Source organism: Trichosurus vulpecula, chromosome 1, assembly GCF_011100635.1.
Source record: "Trichosurus vulpecula isolate mTriVul1 chromosome 1, mTriVul1.pri, whole genome shotgun sequence".
Lineage (NCBI taxonomy): Eukaryota > Metazoa > Chordata > Mammalia > Diprotodontia > Phalangeridae > Trichosurus > Trichosurus vulpecula.
In genome coordinates, this window is record NC_050573.1 from 100,950,916 (window position 1) to 100,966,560 (window position 15,645).

A 15,645-nucleotide genomic window follows, 5' to 3' on the forward strand; every position below is an offset into this window, starting at 1 on the left:
TTGGTATATAGTAAACATTTAATAAAAGCCTTTTATCCATTCATATAGATGAAATCAGAGGATCAATTTCAAATGAAAATACATTTACTAAAAAAAGTGAAATAAAATTCCAAAGCAGAAGGTTCATGCCTGGACAGGATCTCATATCTCATCTACCTTAACTTTAGGGTCGTATCTCTCATTTTTGCCAAATATTGCTTGGAGTTCAAAGAGAAGAGGGAAGGGAAGAATTGTTTCATTCACCTATTTCCCTCATCCCCATTCATGGCCAGTGACTGAAGTCCACCATACTAGCCAGCAAACCAGAGCCCTCTGGGTAGCCAGAACAGTCAAATGCCTGCTTAGTAGAGGAGTATTCCCATTCTACCCCCAGTTCAGTACATGATTATATAGCACCTCCCCCTTTTCTTTTCTTAGCCCTTTGTACCTCTGGCGTCTCTGGTATCTTTTCTTAGAACATCAAGAAAGCATTTCCTCAAGGCAACTTCATTTACTTCAAATGTCTAAATGCTACTTCAGTTCTATGCTTCCCTTTCTTTCTGTAGCTTAAAAGATCCAGGAAATTTCAACTGAAAAATATTTTTCTTCATCAACATGCCACTGTGCTTGCCCTTTGGGATAGAAAAATGAGACAACAGTATTAATGAGGTTAAATTTCAAAAGTAGGAATACAAGATATGTACGTATAAATATAATGTGAAATAGATGGTGAAGGAGATAAAAGGGAGTGCCAGGAAAATTTGAGGAAGAAGAAAGCATTTATAACTGTTAGAACAGAAAATGTTTCAAAGTGAAGGTGGCATTTTAGATAAATCTTAAAGATAAAGATAAAGGGTGGAGTATATTTCAGGTATGTAAAACAGCTTGTGCAAAGACATGGAGGTGGGAGATGGCTGAGGAGATTCAGGGAACAGATTAAAAGGTTTGAATGAAATGTAAAATGCATGAAGTAATGGGAGAATAGTCTGAGTATTTTGGAGACCATTTGGAAAGAGTTTGAGATGCTAGATTAAAAAGCCTGTATTTATTCCATACGTAAGAAAGAACCATTGAAGGTTTTGGAGCAAGGTTTTGAACATGGTTAGACATTTGCAGAAGGAAAAAAAATCAGTAGAAACTAAGAGAGAATCAGAGAATTTTAGAGTTGGAAGGGACTACAGAGGTTATTTATTTCAACATCTGGGTAGCACCTATGGCATAGTACCAAAAACCCTGGATTTGTAATTAAAAGGCCTGGAATCAGGAAGACTCATCTTCCTGAGTTCAAATCTAGCCTCAGACACTTACTAGCTATGTGATCCTAGGTGAGTCACTTCACCTTGTTTGACTCAGTTTCCTCATCTATAAAATGATCTGGAGAAGAAAATAGCAAACCACTCCAGTAGCAAATAAATTAATCAGATTTATTACCCATGTCACTATAGGCAGGTCACCTAAACTCTCCAAGCCATTCTTTCTTCATGTGCAAATGAGGTAATTGAACTAAATTATCTCCTTTGTCTTATGCCTCTAAATCCTATACTTGATATCCTGAACAAGTGGTCAATGAAGTCTCTACTTGAATACCTTTAGTCATGTGATACTCACTAATACCTGTCATTTTCATGCACATCAAAGGTTACAGAGTGCTTTATATGCACAATCTCATTTGAGCCTCACCACATAACTTGACAAGTAGGTACTTTTCTTAGCCTCATTTTATAGGTGAAGAAACTGAAGGCGAACAGAGGTTGAATAATTTACTCAGGGTCAGACAGCTAATAGGTATTTGAGGCTGGACTTGAATTCAGGTCTTCCTGACTCCAGGCCCAGCACCCCATCCACTGTGCAACCTAACCTGCCTCAAATCTTTTGTTTTATCCTCTGAAACATGGTGCCTCTTTGTTTTTAGATCAACCCATATGAGAGTGCTAGTACAGTCAATCAGTTATTGAGCCAGTACTTTGTGTGGAGAGCTGTTTGAAGACATCTGGGAGGGGGAGAAATAGAAGATTTAGCCCTTGACCTCAAGAAACTTTCAGTGTTGCTGGGGAGACGATATATAAATGCATGATACGAAAGGAAAATCTCAGTATAGGATAAAGTGCTAAATTGTATAATGAAGACAAGAAGTTCAAAAAGAGTAGAAAGAAGAGAATAAAGAAATATGTGTAGATGAGTGATTACTCTCTCCTTGGCCTGCCAATCAAGGTGCTAGATATTTGACTCCAAACTACCATTCCAGGTTCCCTTCTGTCTTTCAGTTTCATTCAAATTGAATGTTTTTCCTTCCTTGTACACATTGCCTCTATCTCTGGGTCTTAATTCACAGAGTTCTCTTCAATGGAATACCCTTCCATCTATTCCTATTGATGTCCAACCCATTCTTCAAGATCCAGCTGCATGCTGTCCCATTCATGAAACCTTCCTTGTCAGAATTAATGAAGCACTATATTTATTCTCCTTTTGTTGTAATTTCTCATTTTGTGTAATTGCTATTTGGGTAGGTGTTCAGTTCTGCATACTGAAGGAAGCTGAGAGAGCCTCCAGATAATTGGAATCAGGATAGTGAAGGGATCTGAGATCACATTAGTTGAGGGATATTTGAAGTACCTAAGAGTACTTATCCTAGAAGAGGTGAGTGGGGAGCAAGGAGAAAGAGCAGATGACAGTTATCTTCAAGCATCTGAAACATCATGAGGAAGAATCTATAAGATAATGCCCAAAGAGAAGAGCTAGGAGCAATGCATAGAAACCGTCAAGAGGAAATTTCTGACTTGATGTCAGGGGGAGAAAAAAGATCCTATTTAATTAGAAATATTCCAAGGTAGAAAGGAATGTCTCAGGAAGTAGTAGGTTTCCTCTCAGTTGAACTTTTCAGGTAAAGACTAGACGAACACTTGTAAGCTATATTGTAGTGAGAATTTTTTTTTCAGATGTGGCTTTGAACAGATGGCCCTTTAGGTCCTTTCCAACTTTGATATTCTATTTTTCTCCTCAGTCTCCCCATAATTCTCTTAGAACAAAGATTAGATTTCATTCTTTTGTGTATTTGTCCTCCTAATTTCTAGCCGAATCATGGAGCTTTGCATATAACCACTGACTAAATTATAAGAGCGTAGCTATGAGGCACAGTGGATAGAGCACTGGTCTTGGAATCAGGAAGACCCATCTTCATGAGCTCAAATCTGGTCTCAGACACTTGCTGTCGGTGGTGGTCCTTCATTCTCAAGGAGGAATAATGACATCAGGAAGGTGAGGTCTTGACTTGCAAGTGAATTAGATTTAAGTGAGGCAAGGCTGTGCAAAGCCACCAGCCTCACTCACTCCTCCAGAGTCGTCAGAGTCCACTGCCAAGACATAGGTCAGGATGACTGGCTATGGCCCTGTGTGGTCTCTGTTTATTTGAGACAACATCCATTCAGTGAATAAAGGCTAGGTAAGGATTGAGTCAAAAGGTAACCTAGTTTGCCTTCACAAAACAATCAGTCTGGGAGCAGAAGACCCTCAGAGTTTCCGCCCAGAACAGAAACGATTACTATTTATTTCTACTCACTCTTAGCCATCAAAACCCAAACAAGGAGCAAGTGAAGCTTGGGCTGGAGCCTATTATTGGCCTTCAGGGAGACCCAGAGTGCTTTAGGTTTAAAGGTATAGTCAAGTAGCTCAATTTAAACTCTAATGGGGGAGCCAAGATGGCGGCTGGTAAGCACGGACTAGAGTGAGCTCCGTACCCAAGTCCCTCCAAAAACCTATAAAAATGGCTCTGAACCAATTCTAGAACGGCAGAACCCACAGAACAGCAGAGGGAAGCAGGGCTCCAGCCCAGGACAGCCCGGATGGTCTCTGGGTGAGCTCTATTCCACACGGAGCTGGGAGCTGGGAGCTGGGAACGGAGTGGAGCAGAGCCCAGCCTGAGCGGCGTGGACGATCCAGACCGGAAGCCGGGCGGAGGGGGCCCTAGCGCCCTGAATATGTGAGCTGCGGCAGTTACCAGTCCCCCCTCGACCCACAAACACCAAAGACTGCGGAGAAGGTTAGTGGGAAAAGCTGCGGGAGTGGAAGGAGTTCGCGGTTCGGCTTCCAGCCCCGGGGGCAGCGGAGGTGGGGCAGCTACAGCTGTTGTTACTTCCGGCTCCAGGCCCACCTGGTGGGAGGAATTAAGTGGCGGATCGCAGCAGGGGTGCACAGCCTGCCGAAGATCTGAGCCCAGTCTGGACTGGGGGTCCTTGGGGAAGGAGGAGTGCGGCTCTGACAGAGCTGGCACCTCCCCCCCAAACGTAGAACATAGAACTCTGTAATCTACAAGCAGTCATACCCCACTGAAAAACTCAAGGGTCAAGTTAGTTAGTTGGGAATATGGCCAGGACGCGAAAACGCGCCCAGATTCAGTCTCAGACTTTGGATTCTTTCTTTGGTGACAAAGAAGACCAAAACATACAGCCTAAAGAAGACAACAAAGTCATAGAGCCTACAACCAAAGCCTCCAAGAAAAACATGAACTGGCCCCAGACCATAGAAGAACTCAAAAAGGATTTGGAAAAGCAAGTTAGAGAAGTAGAGGAAAAATTGGGAAGAGAAATAAGAAGGATGCGAGAAAACCATGAAAAACAAGTCAATGACTTGCTAAAGGAGACCCAAAAAAATACTGAAAAATACACTGAAGAAAACAACACCTTAAAAAATAGACTAACTGAAATGGCAAAAGAGCTCCAAAAAGCCAATGAGGAGAAGAATTCCTTGAAAGGCAGAATTAGCCAAATGGAAAAGGAGGTCCAAAAGACCACTGAAGAAAATACTACTTTAAAAATTAGATTGGAGCAAGTGGAAGCTAGTGAATTTATGAGAAATCAGGATATTATAAAACAGAACCAGAGGAATGAAAAAATGGAAGACAATGTGAAATATCTCCTTGGAAAAACCACTGACCTGGAAAATAGATCCAGGAGAGATAATTTAAAAATTATTGGTCTACCTGAAAGCCATGATCAAAAAAAGAGCCTAGATACCATCTTACAGGAAATTATCAAGGAGAACTGCCCTGATATTCTAGAGCCACAGGGCAAAATAGAAATTGAAAGAATCCATCGATCGCCTCTGCAAATAGATCCCAAAAAGAAATCTCCTAGGAATATTGTTGCCAAATTCCAGAGCTCCCAGATCAAGGAGAAAATACTTCAAGCAGCCAGAAAGAAACAATTTGAGTATTGTGGAAACCCAATCAGAATAACCCAAGATCTGGCAGCTTCTACATTAAGAGATCGAAGGGCTTGGAATGCGATATTCCGGAGGTCAATGGAGATAGGATTAAAACCTAGAATCACCTACCCAGCAAAACTGAGGATCATGTTCCAAGGCAAAATATGGATTTTCAATAAAATAGAGGACTTTCAAGCTTTCTCAGTGAAAAGACCAGAACTGAATAGAAAATTTGACTTTCAAACACAAGAATCAAGAGAAGCATGAAAAGGTAATCAAGAAACGGAAATTGCAAGGGACTTACTAAAGTTGAACTGTTTTGTTTACATTCCTACATGGAAAGATGATGAGTATGATTCATGAGACCTCAGTATTAGGGTAGTTGAAGGGAAAATGCATATATATATATATGCATATATATATATATATGTTTAAGTATATATATAAGTGAATGTGTATGTATGTATGTATCTATGTGTATATGTATGTATGTGTATGTATGTGTATATATATATATGTAAAAGAGAGAGAGCAGACACAGGGTGAGTTGAGGATGAAGGGAAGATATCTAAAAGAAATAAAATGAAATTAAGGGATGAGAGAGTAACATACTGAGAGAGGGAGATAGGGAGAGATAGAATGGGGTGGATTATCTCGCATAAAGGTGGCAAGAGGAAGCAGTTCTATGGGAGGAGGGGAGAGGGCAGGTGAGGGGGGAATGAGTGAACCTTGCTCTCATCAGATTTGGCCTGAGGGGGAATACCATACATACTCAGTTGGGTATCTTACCCCACAGGAAAGAAGAGGGAGGAAGATAAAAAAAAAAATAAAAGGTGGGGGGATGATGGAGTGGAGGACAGATGGGGGTGGAGGTAATCAAAACAAACACTTTGGAAAGGGGACAGGGTCAAGGGAGAAAATTCAATAAAGCGGGATGGGTTGGGAAGGAGCAAAATGTAGTTAGCCTTTCACAACATGAGTATTGTGGAAGGGTTATACATAATAATACATGTGTGGCCTAGGTTGAATTGCTCAACTTCTTAGGGAGGGTGGGTGGGAAGGGAAGAGGGAAGGGAATTTGGAACTCAAAGTTTTAAAATCAGATGTTCAAAAACAAAAAAACTTTTTGTATGCAGCTAAAAAATAAGATACACAGGCAATGGGGCGTAGAAATTTATCTTGCCCTACAAGAAAGGAAGGGAAAAGGGGATGAGAGGGGAGGGGGGTGATAGAGGGGAGGGCTGACTGGGGAACAGGGCAACCAGAATATACGCCATCTTGGAGTGGGAGGGGAGGGCAGAAATGGGGAGAAAATTTGTAATTCAAACTGTTGTGAAAATCAATGCTGAAAACCAAATATGTTAAAGAAATAAATTGCATTTAAAAAAAAAAGAAAAAAAAAAAAACTCTAATGGGCTTTATCAAAGCCTGGTTTGCCAGAGCTATATTTCAAGAAATCGTAAATGAAAACTATATGAGATGAAAGAGTTAATTGTCCTGATTATTTTTTAAAGCAAAGATGATAGAATAAATAAATAGAGGAAAAAATCTAGCCCCCAAACTCTAAGATATCTTGTGAAGTGTAAGTGATCAAAATTTACATTCTTTTGGACAGAACACCCACATGTATGACACCCCACATGCACAGAGGGAGAAGAGAAGGAGGGGGGAGTAGGAAGAGGAGGAGGAGGAGGAGGGAGTAGGAAGAGGAGGAGGAGGAGGGAGGAAATAGCAGCATTGCCCAACTGTAACTGGCCAGTTGTGCCCCCAGGGGGGCAGCTACTACTACTCACAGATTGTTGTTCTTTATTCTCAGAGGACCAATGACAACAGCAGGGTGATGCTGCTTGAGTTGCAAGTTAATTGGATTTAAGTGAGGCAGGGCTGTGCAAAATCATTTTTAGCTGTGTGACCCTGGGCAAGTTGCTTAACCCTGTTTGCCTCAGTTTCCTCATTTATAAAATGAGCTAGAGAAGGAAATGGCCAATCTAGTATCTTTGCCAAGAAAACCCCACATGGGGTTTTCCAGAGGCTTGGAAGCTGCTGAAAAGACTGCACAGCAACAAAAATGATAATTGAATTGAAATGAAACGAAGTCACTTGGGCCTCGAAGGACAAGTGAGTTTGGACTAAGTAGAGAGAAGAACGTAAAGAGGGAAGATTTAGGGCGAAAATTACGAGTAGCTTTGTTGATTCATTATGCTGTAGCACAACAGTAACTTCAGGGCAGGGAATCACAAGAAACCTGGTTTTGATGCTAGCTTCTGACGCTTAGTAGATGTTTGACCATGGACTCATCCTGTCTGATCGTCTATTTCCTTGCTTGCAAAATGGAGACTATGCAACTTTCACAATTTACCTCACACGGCTTTTGTGAGGAGATGCTCTCAAAGGAGATGTTATAAATTCCAATTGTTATTACAAATGAGCATAGAAATAAGGGTTTGTTGGCACTTTCTTTTCAAATTGTGTGTAAATGGAAGAAACACATTCCTTATTACAAAAGATGGACAAACTTTACAGACTGTAGAAATAACACTAGCAAAGCTTTATATGGCACTTTATATCTATTATCTCATTCCATTCTCAGAATAAGCCCATGAGGTAGGAAGAGCAGGGATTATTTTCTCAATTTTACAAATGAGGAATTGAAATTAAGAGAGTTTATGAACTGTGACCTTCTACAGATGGAGTCCTTGAACCCAAATCTTCTGACTCCAAGGCTAAGGGTCTTTCCACTACTGCCATGTATACCCTCACTATTCTCCATCAATGAGAAACAGAAGAAAGATATCAAGAGAATTAAAAAAAATATTCTATGTATTAGTTATCCTTTTTAGCCTTTAGCAAAGGGGCCCACACATTGATTTTAATAAGTGCTTACTGCATGAACTAGTCAAAGACAGTAGAATAATAAGAACTCACTTTTGCATAGTAAATGCAATTTGAGATTAACAAAACACTTTCCACAATATACCTACATGAGGATGATTTCCTCCATTTTGCTGATGTGGAAATTGAGGCAACTTGTAAGTATCAGATCTAGGACTTGAGCCCAGGTCTTTTGACTTGTTTGCCTCAGTTTCCCCATCTGTAAAATGAGCTGGAGAAGGAAATGGCAAAGCACTCCATAAATACCACCTCAACTCTGAATAAGTTTATAATTTGCCTAGTAAAGTCCAAGTTAAATATTTTCATTGAGATTATTAAGCTTCGTTAGGTTCCAGGGGAGAAGTGAATTCAACTTAATTCAATTCAGATACATTAACGCCTGCTCTGTACAAGTTAGAGTGGAGGCATGATATAGTGTATAAAGGATAAGCCTTGGATTCCAGAAATCATGAGTTCAAGTTTTGCCTCTTATACATATTGTCTTTGTAACCAGGGGCAAGTCATTGTCCTAGGCAGCTCTCTAACTCTTAAGTTAAAGATAAGTTGGTGATTTGCATAGGGGAGGGAGTTTCCGGATCTGATCAATCATGTACAATCAATACAAGCATGTATTATTGCCCTGCCACATGATAAATTAATAAGTGCTTGTTGATTGATTGACTGAGGTGGAATAGTAAGAAAACCAGTTAGGCAAGATCACAGAGGGAATGAAACCAGAGGACATTCATTGCCAACAGAGGACTTTCTATTTGATCCTGGTGGCAAGAGGGAATGAAATTCTGATGATATCACAGGGATGGCTGCTTTGACACCACTACAAAAGAAAAGCAAGGGGTTGAACGGGGCTGGGGGTCTGTGGGGGGGCGGAGATCAAACATCCTCAACCATCTTACCTTCTACTGAAGGGAAATAGTTGGTGCACCAATAAAAAAATTGTAAAATATGTGTAAGTATTTTATTCTCCTACTAGACTATACTGATCTATGAGGCCAAGAACACAGCCTTAAGTGACCTCTGTATCTTCCCCAGAACCTGAGCCAAACCTTTGTACAGATCAGTTATTTAAGAAAGTCAAGTTTCAAAAATTCAGTTATCTAGATTTCTATGCCTGGGATTCATGCTTCCCAACTGACTTTCCTGGTTTTCTTTCATTATTTAGACCACAGTGTGAAATGTTGGAAAGAGCATTAGCTCTGGAGTGGGATGACCTCTGAGTTCAATTGAATTAAAAAAATAAATTGAAAATTGAGCACAAAGTACTGTGACATCATAAATGAAAAAGAAAACAATAACAAACAAATCTGCTCCTTTATACATTTATATGCTCTGGATTAACTTGGTGAAAAGAAAATGGGGAAAAATGGATTGAGAAAGAGATGGTCAATAAATTATGCCAGCCAGAGATGAACAAAGAGGAATTTTCATATGGTAGTAAATACATTCCTAATTTGGTATGGACCTGGCCTTGAGCCCAGAAGTAGGTGGCTAGAAGACAACACCTCTAAAGACAAATGCTGGGCTAAATTTACCTACAGCTGGCTTCAAGGCCCCAGCTCTTGTAGAATGAGTTGATTTCCTTTCTGTGAGCCTGCAAGCTATTAATCGAGTGGAACTGTGAAGACCTTGGACACGTTTCCCTGTTCAAGATAGGCTCCAGCACTCAGAGAATAAAGCAGAGGGTAGAGATTTTGAGAGATTCACTCCATAAAGAAATTGTTGCTGTTCAGTTTTGCCCGACTCTTCATGGCCCCATTTGCGGTTTTCTTGGCAGAGATGTTGGAGTGCTTTGTCATTTCCTTCTTGAGCTCATTTTACAGATGAAGAAACTGAGGCAAGCAGGGCTAAGTTACTTGCCTAAGGTCACACAGCTCATAATTGTCAGAGGCCACATTTGAATTCAGGTCTTCCTGATTCCAGGTTTGATGCTTTGTCCACTGAACCACCTAACTGCTTCATAAAGAAATGGCTCTGCTTAATGTAAATATGTGAGCTCTAGGACTTTGGAGGGAGAAAAGAAAGGGTTCACCTTCTCCAGATGACTACTATGGAATATTCTAGTACTTGTCTTTTGTTCACTCAAAATTTTCAAGTGCATTTAATGTGAAATTGATATTTTGGGGGGCTTTCTTGCCAGTTTTGACAATTTCTCATCTTGGCATCTGATTTCAGTAACACAGGCAAAGAATGTGACTAAATTTGTCTATGGGAGTAGGGGGGCGCTATGGGGATTGTCTAATATAAAATGGGATGGGTTGTTCCCCAATGTGGAGAACAAAATATGAAGCAGCAAAACCATTCCTATGGTGTGGAAAATTGAGTGATTGTCTCAGGACTTGGGCTTTGGGGGGCCCTGCATGGCTGAACAACTTTTGATCAGGTTGGCCAACCATCACTCAGAAGTGAGTAGAGGAGGAAGGAGGAAAGTCAGGCAGGTTCTCTGAATTGATGCTCATAACCTTGAGTTCATATAGGTATGACCAGACATAATATTGATCTTCATGTCCATCATCTCTAAAGCTTTCACCAAGATACAAAAACAGGAAATCATAGAACTGCTCGTAAAATTGTTCATAAAATGAAAATGTAGGTATAAAGGAAGGATAGGGAAAATTGTGAATTAGGTAGTACTTTCCATGTTGCATAGAGGAAAGGAGTTAAGCACTTGGGGTGACCCCATTTAGGGTTTTCTTGGCAAAAATACCAGAGTAGTCTGCCATTTCCTTTTCCAGCTTGTTTTACAGATGGGTTAAGTGACTTGCCCAGGGTCACACCAGCTAGGAAGTGTCTGAGACCAGATTCGAACTCAGGAAGATGAGTATTTCTGACTCAGCCCTGGCCCTCTATTTACTGCATCACCTGTCTGCATTACCATGAATTTTATATTGCTATTATGGTGATGCCTATCAGTTGTTCTCCTTTATACAAGTTGCCTCTCTAAGACAAGGCAGCTAGGTGTCAGAGTGAATTGATTTTGGACTTTGAATGAGGAAGACTTCAGTTCTAATACTGCCTCACATTCTTACCAGCTGTGTGTCCCTAAGCAAGTCACTTAACCTCTGCTTCAGTTTCCTCATTCATAAATTAAGAGTTTTACAGAGGTCCTTTCTAGCTCTAAATCTATGCTTCTATAATCTTAAAGTCATATCCAGGATTGTGGTGTTATGGATAGGTTACCTATGCAAAAAAAGTTCAGAATTGTAGGTTAAAAGTGTTAGAATTCAACCAGATTGGTTTTTATTCCTATTTTATGTGTGTTTCTGGCTCAGCCACATAAGTGGTAAGATAGATTCCCATCTGTAGTTTATAAACTTGGACTGCTTCATGCTCCATGGATTGTAAATATCCGTTCTTAATGAACCCACTGGCTGTCTGCTTGGATTTCAAGGTGTTTTTGAAATGGATCGATGGAATCATGGCTCTTCCCGACTTGCATTTTCTGTTAATGGCACCACCATTCTCCCAGTCACCCATGCTTGAAGTTACCTAGTGTTACCCAGTCTCCTCAGTCAGGAATCCATTCCTCTCAACCCATCTTCCCCCTTTTCTCTCTGTACTACTCTAAATACTTAGGACATGTCATGTCACCGTGGAAAGGGCACTGGCTCTGGAGTCACAGAGGACCCTAGCTCTGCTTCTAGTCTGGACCATCACAGCACTATGAGGTCATTATGTATTACTGATATTATTATCCTCATTTTACAGTTGAGGAAACAGTCTGAGAGAGCTTACATGATTTTCCTATGGTCACACAACTATTAAGTGTTAGAGGTAGGATTTGAATCAGGTATTATTGACTCCCAGTCCAGCATTCAATCCATGACACCACTCTACATTGTACACAAGAATCTATCAAAAAGTTATTTCTGTGGGAAAAGGAGGTGGCCAGCTCAGGTTTCTCTAATAAAGGTCCATCTTGGTGTTATATAACGTGTTCCAAATTCTGTGTTGATCTATTTCTCAGGCTTCCACTTTGTTGATCTGTTTCATGGGTGGGTGATCTTTGATGCCTCCTGTCCATATGTCCATCGTGTCCTGGAAATATTAATTCTGTATTACTTCAATTGAAATTAATGGATAAAGCATTTATTAAGTGCTTACTATGTGCAAAACTCCAAGCTAAGCTCTGCTGATACAAATAAAAAAGCTAGCTCACACTCCAATGGGGTAGACAACACACATGGAAGGTTTTAGCTACAAGTTAGATCTAAAGGTCCCACAGTCTACCATGCCTCAGTAAAGCATATGGTAATTTCTTTTTTAAAAGTATAATTTTTGCTGATAAAATTATATTGGTTCCTGATATTGGATCATTTTAGAGTACCAAAGCCTGGGTAGAATTTTCTTTTCTAGGTTTTCAGTAGATGTGGCTGTAACACCTGCAGGAGCAGCTGCCAGGCTGCATCTCCATAGGGTTTGTTTCCTAGGAAGATGGCTAAGACACTTGGCTGGAAGCATTGATATTCCTAAGACCCTTGGGCTCACAGTTCTGGACTGTCTCCATTGGCAGGCACAGTTGTCAAAGTGGTGGCAGTGATTCGACTTGCTTGGCACATGCTGCCTCTTGTCTCCCCTTCAGGGTGCCTTGTCACTTCAGCTAGCCTGGCTTGCCTGCCCTGTGTATGGTAGTTGGTTGGAAGTTGATGGAGATGGCTGGCCCTTTCTCCACAGGTATTTTTTCCATGTATGTTGGCTGTGAAGGCTAGATCAGAAATAGGACCTGAAGTTTGGCAGAAGCTATCACTCCCAGGGTTCCTGTTAGTAATTATACTATGATATATTTAGTACTATACTAATATTAAAAATTCATAATTATATACTTTCTTTCCCTCATGTGGCTCTTCCAGTGTTGACATTCATCAATAGAATATTAGAAAGAATACTAAATTTAAATTCTTCTCCTGCTGCTTACTAGCTATGTGACCTTGAGTGGGGGAGAGGGGGAAGGGCAGCAAGGAGGTGCAGTGGAAAGAGTACTGGCCCTGAAGTCAGGGGGCCCTAAGTTCAAATTCAGCCTCAGACACCTACTAGTTGTATGACCTTGGGCAAGTCACTTAACCCTGATAACCACCCTGTTAAAATTAAAACAAAAATCCCTGTCTCATTTTTAACATGAAAAGGTTGGACTACATGATCTCTAAGTGACTTTTCCCTCAAATATTGTATTAATCCATGACTAATCAGCACCTAACCTGCTCACTAAGGAGAACAAGTAAGGCAGGTCAGACATTTCCCATGAGTAGAAAGGTTCCCTGCTTACAGCACTTTGCTGCCCCCAGTGGAGTCCAAGCTGCCACAACCTTTCTGAGAGGTTTTCATAACTCCAATTCATCACTTCCATCCCAAGCTCCCTATGGATAAGACAATTGCATTATTGTAATTTAAAATAATGAACTCAGTGAGAAGATTATAAAGGGCTGTCTTGTGGAAGAGAATTTGGACTTGTCCTTTTTGGCCCCAAAGGGGAGAGCTAGGAACAACGGGTAAAAGTTATGAGTGATGTCTGCTTCATCTAAGGAAAAGCTTTCTAGAAATTCCAACAATACAAAAGGATTAAGAGCTGCCTTTGGATGGCATGGATTCTTCAACAGTGGAGGGTGTGCAACTTCCTCAGAATCTAAACTGTCCAAATGTTTTATGGGTCGCTTCTGGGGGTAGTGATTTCCCTTTGACTAGAGCTCTTCAAGGGGAGACTTGATGACCACTTTTCCAGGATGCTGTTGAGGGAGTTCTCATTCATGCATAAGATGAAGTAAGGAGCTATGAGATCCTTTCCAACTTTGAGATGCTATGAGTTAGTGGAGGGCACGATTAATTTCACTTTTCCCTAACATAATGACTGGTACGTAGTATTCAATTGATTCTATAAAAGGGAACATGTAAATATTTCCCTAGATGCAAGCATGAACATGAAGAATTACTTTGCCAGGTAACAGAATTTGTCTTGTTTCATAGCATATTTGGGGAGGGATGAGTTGGAAGAAAGGGAAAAGGAGATAGGAATTTAAGGGAAGTATTTAATAAGTAAAAAGAGAAGTTTGAAGTTGAGAGTGCATAGACAGGAACTTCAACTTAACAACTCTGTGACCTTGGGCAAATTATTTAACCTCACTGAGCCTCTGTTTCCTCATCTGTCAAGAGAGAAGGTTGGACTAAGTGATCTTTAAATTCTTGCTCTAATGTTATTCTATTATTCAAGTGGGAGGGATAATAAGCTTTGTCAAAAATGTTCTTTGCTCAGATTAATTAGATAGGAACACAGCTCAACCACCTAACCTGAAAATAAAAGACCTTTTAGATCTTACCTTCTTCCAATTAGTCTGGTTTCATCCAAGGTCTGTCTGTCTCCCTCTTTTTTTCACACTTTCTTTTCAAAAGTAAGTGATTTAGAATGTGAGCTTTTTAATCCCCTGGGATACATGTGCCAGATTTTCCAATTTAAATAGCATTAAGTTTCCCAGATGATATTGCAGAAAAGCTATTGTTTTAGGAAAGTAGGGAGGGCTAGGTTTTTATTATTGTGCATTTGCACAAATGCCTATCCTGATTTTTTCTCTTATATTTCAGATTCAATGAAACAAGGTAATGTCTGTGGATATATCCCCAAATGACTGATATTATATTCCTCTCATGACTATATTTTACAAACTTTCTTTCTTCTGCCCTGATCAGGGTCAGGAAAACCACAGTCCCACTGTTGCCTGACCTAGGGGAATCAGATCTAGACTATTATATACAATTCTCACTAGATAATGGATTTCTCTATCACTGGAGGCCTTTGGGATAAGCCTGGATGACCATCCATTCTTGTCATGTCAGATGGAATTGCTATTTAAGGATAAGTTGGACTAAATGGTTTCTGAGGCCTTTCCAAATCTGAGACTCTGGAATTTTAGGAGGGATAATAACATGGTAGAGCATATTCAGGGAGAGTAGCCTGGAGTAACCAGGATGGTAAGAAAACTAGAAACATGTCATAGGTGAAGCTGAAAGAACTGGGGATGTTCCCTTGTAAACTAGCTTTCTGGGCATGAGTCACACACTTACCAGACTACCAGTTTCATGAGGGCTGTAATTGTGTCTTATCTGAACTTTGTATATCCCCCAATATCCCATGTGAGAACAGTGCTCTACAAACAATGGGCACTTGATAAATGTTTATTTAATTGAATGATTGAATGTTTTTTAAGATGTTCTTTAAGAAGAGAAAATATTCTGGAGAAACATAATATCTGTGTCCAAATATTTCAAGGCCTATTTTATAGAAAAGGCTGAGACTCACTGTTCTTGGCCCCAAGGAACATAAGTATAACCAATGCGTGAAAATGAAAAAGTGGCAGATGTTTGACTCAATATTGCCACTTATAATATGTGGAATAGTTTGAAAAGCAGCATGGCATAGTTGCTAGTGTCCTAGGCTTGCGATTAGAAAGACATGGGATCAAATCCTACCTCAAACATTAACTGTGTGAGTAACTCCCTTTGTGATGTTGAAAAAAAAAGGTGTGTTGGACTGGATGGCCTCCAAGGTCCTTTTCAGTTCTAAAGCTAGGGTTCTATGGATATTTGTTATTGATT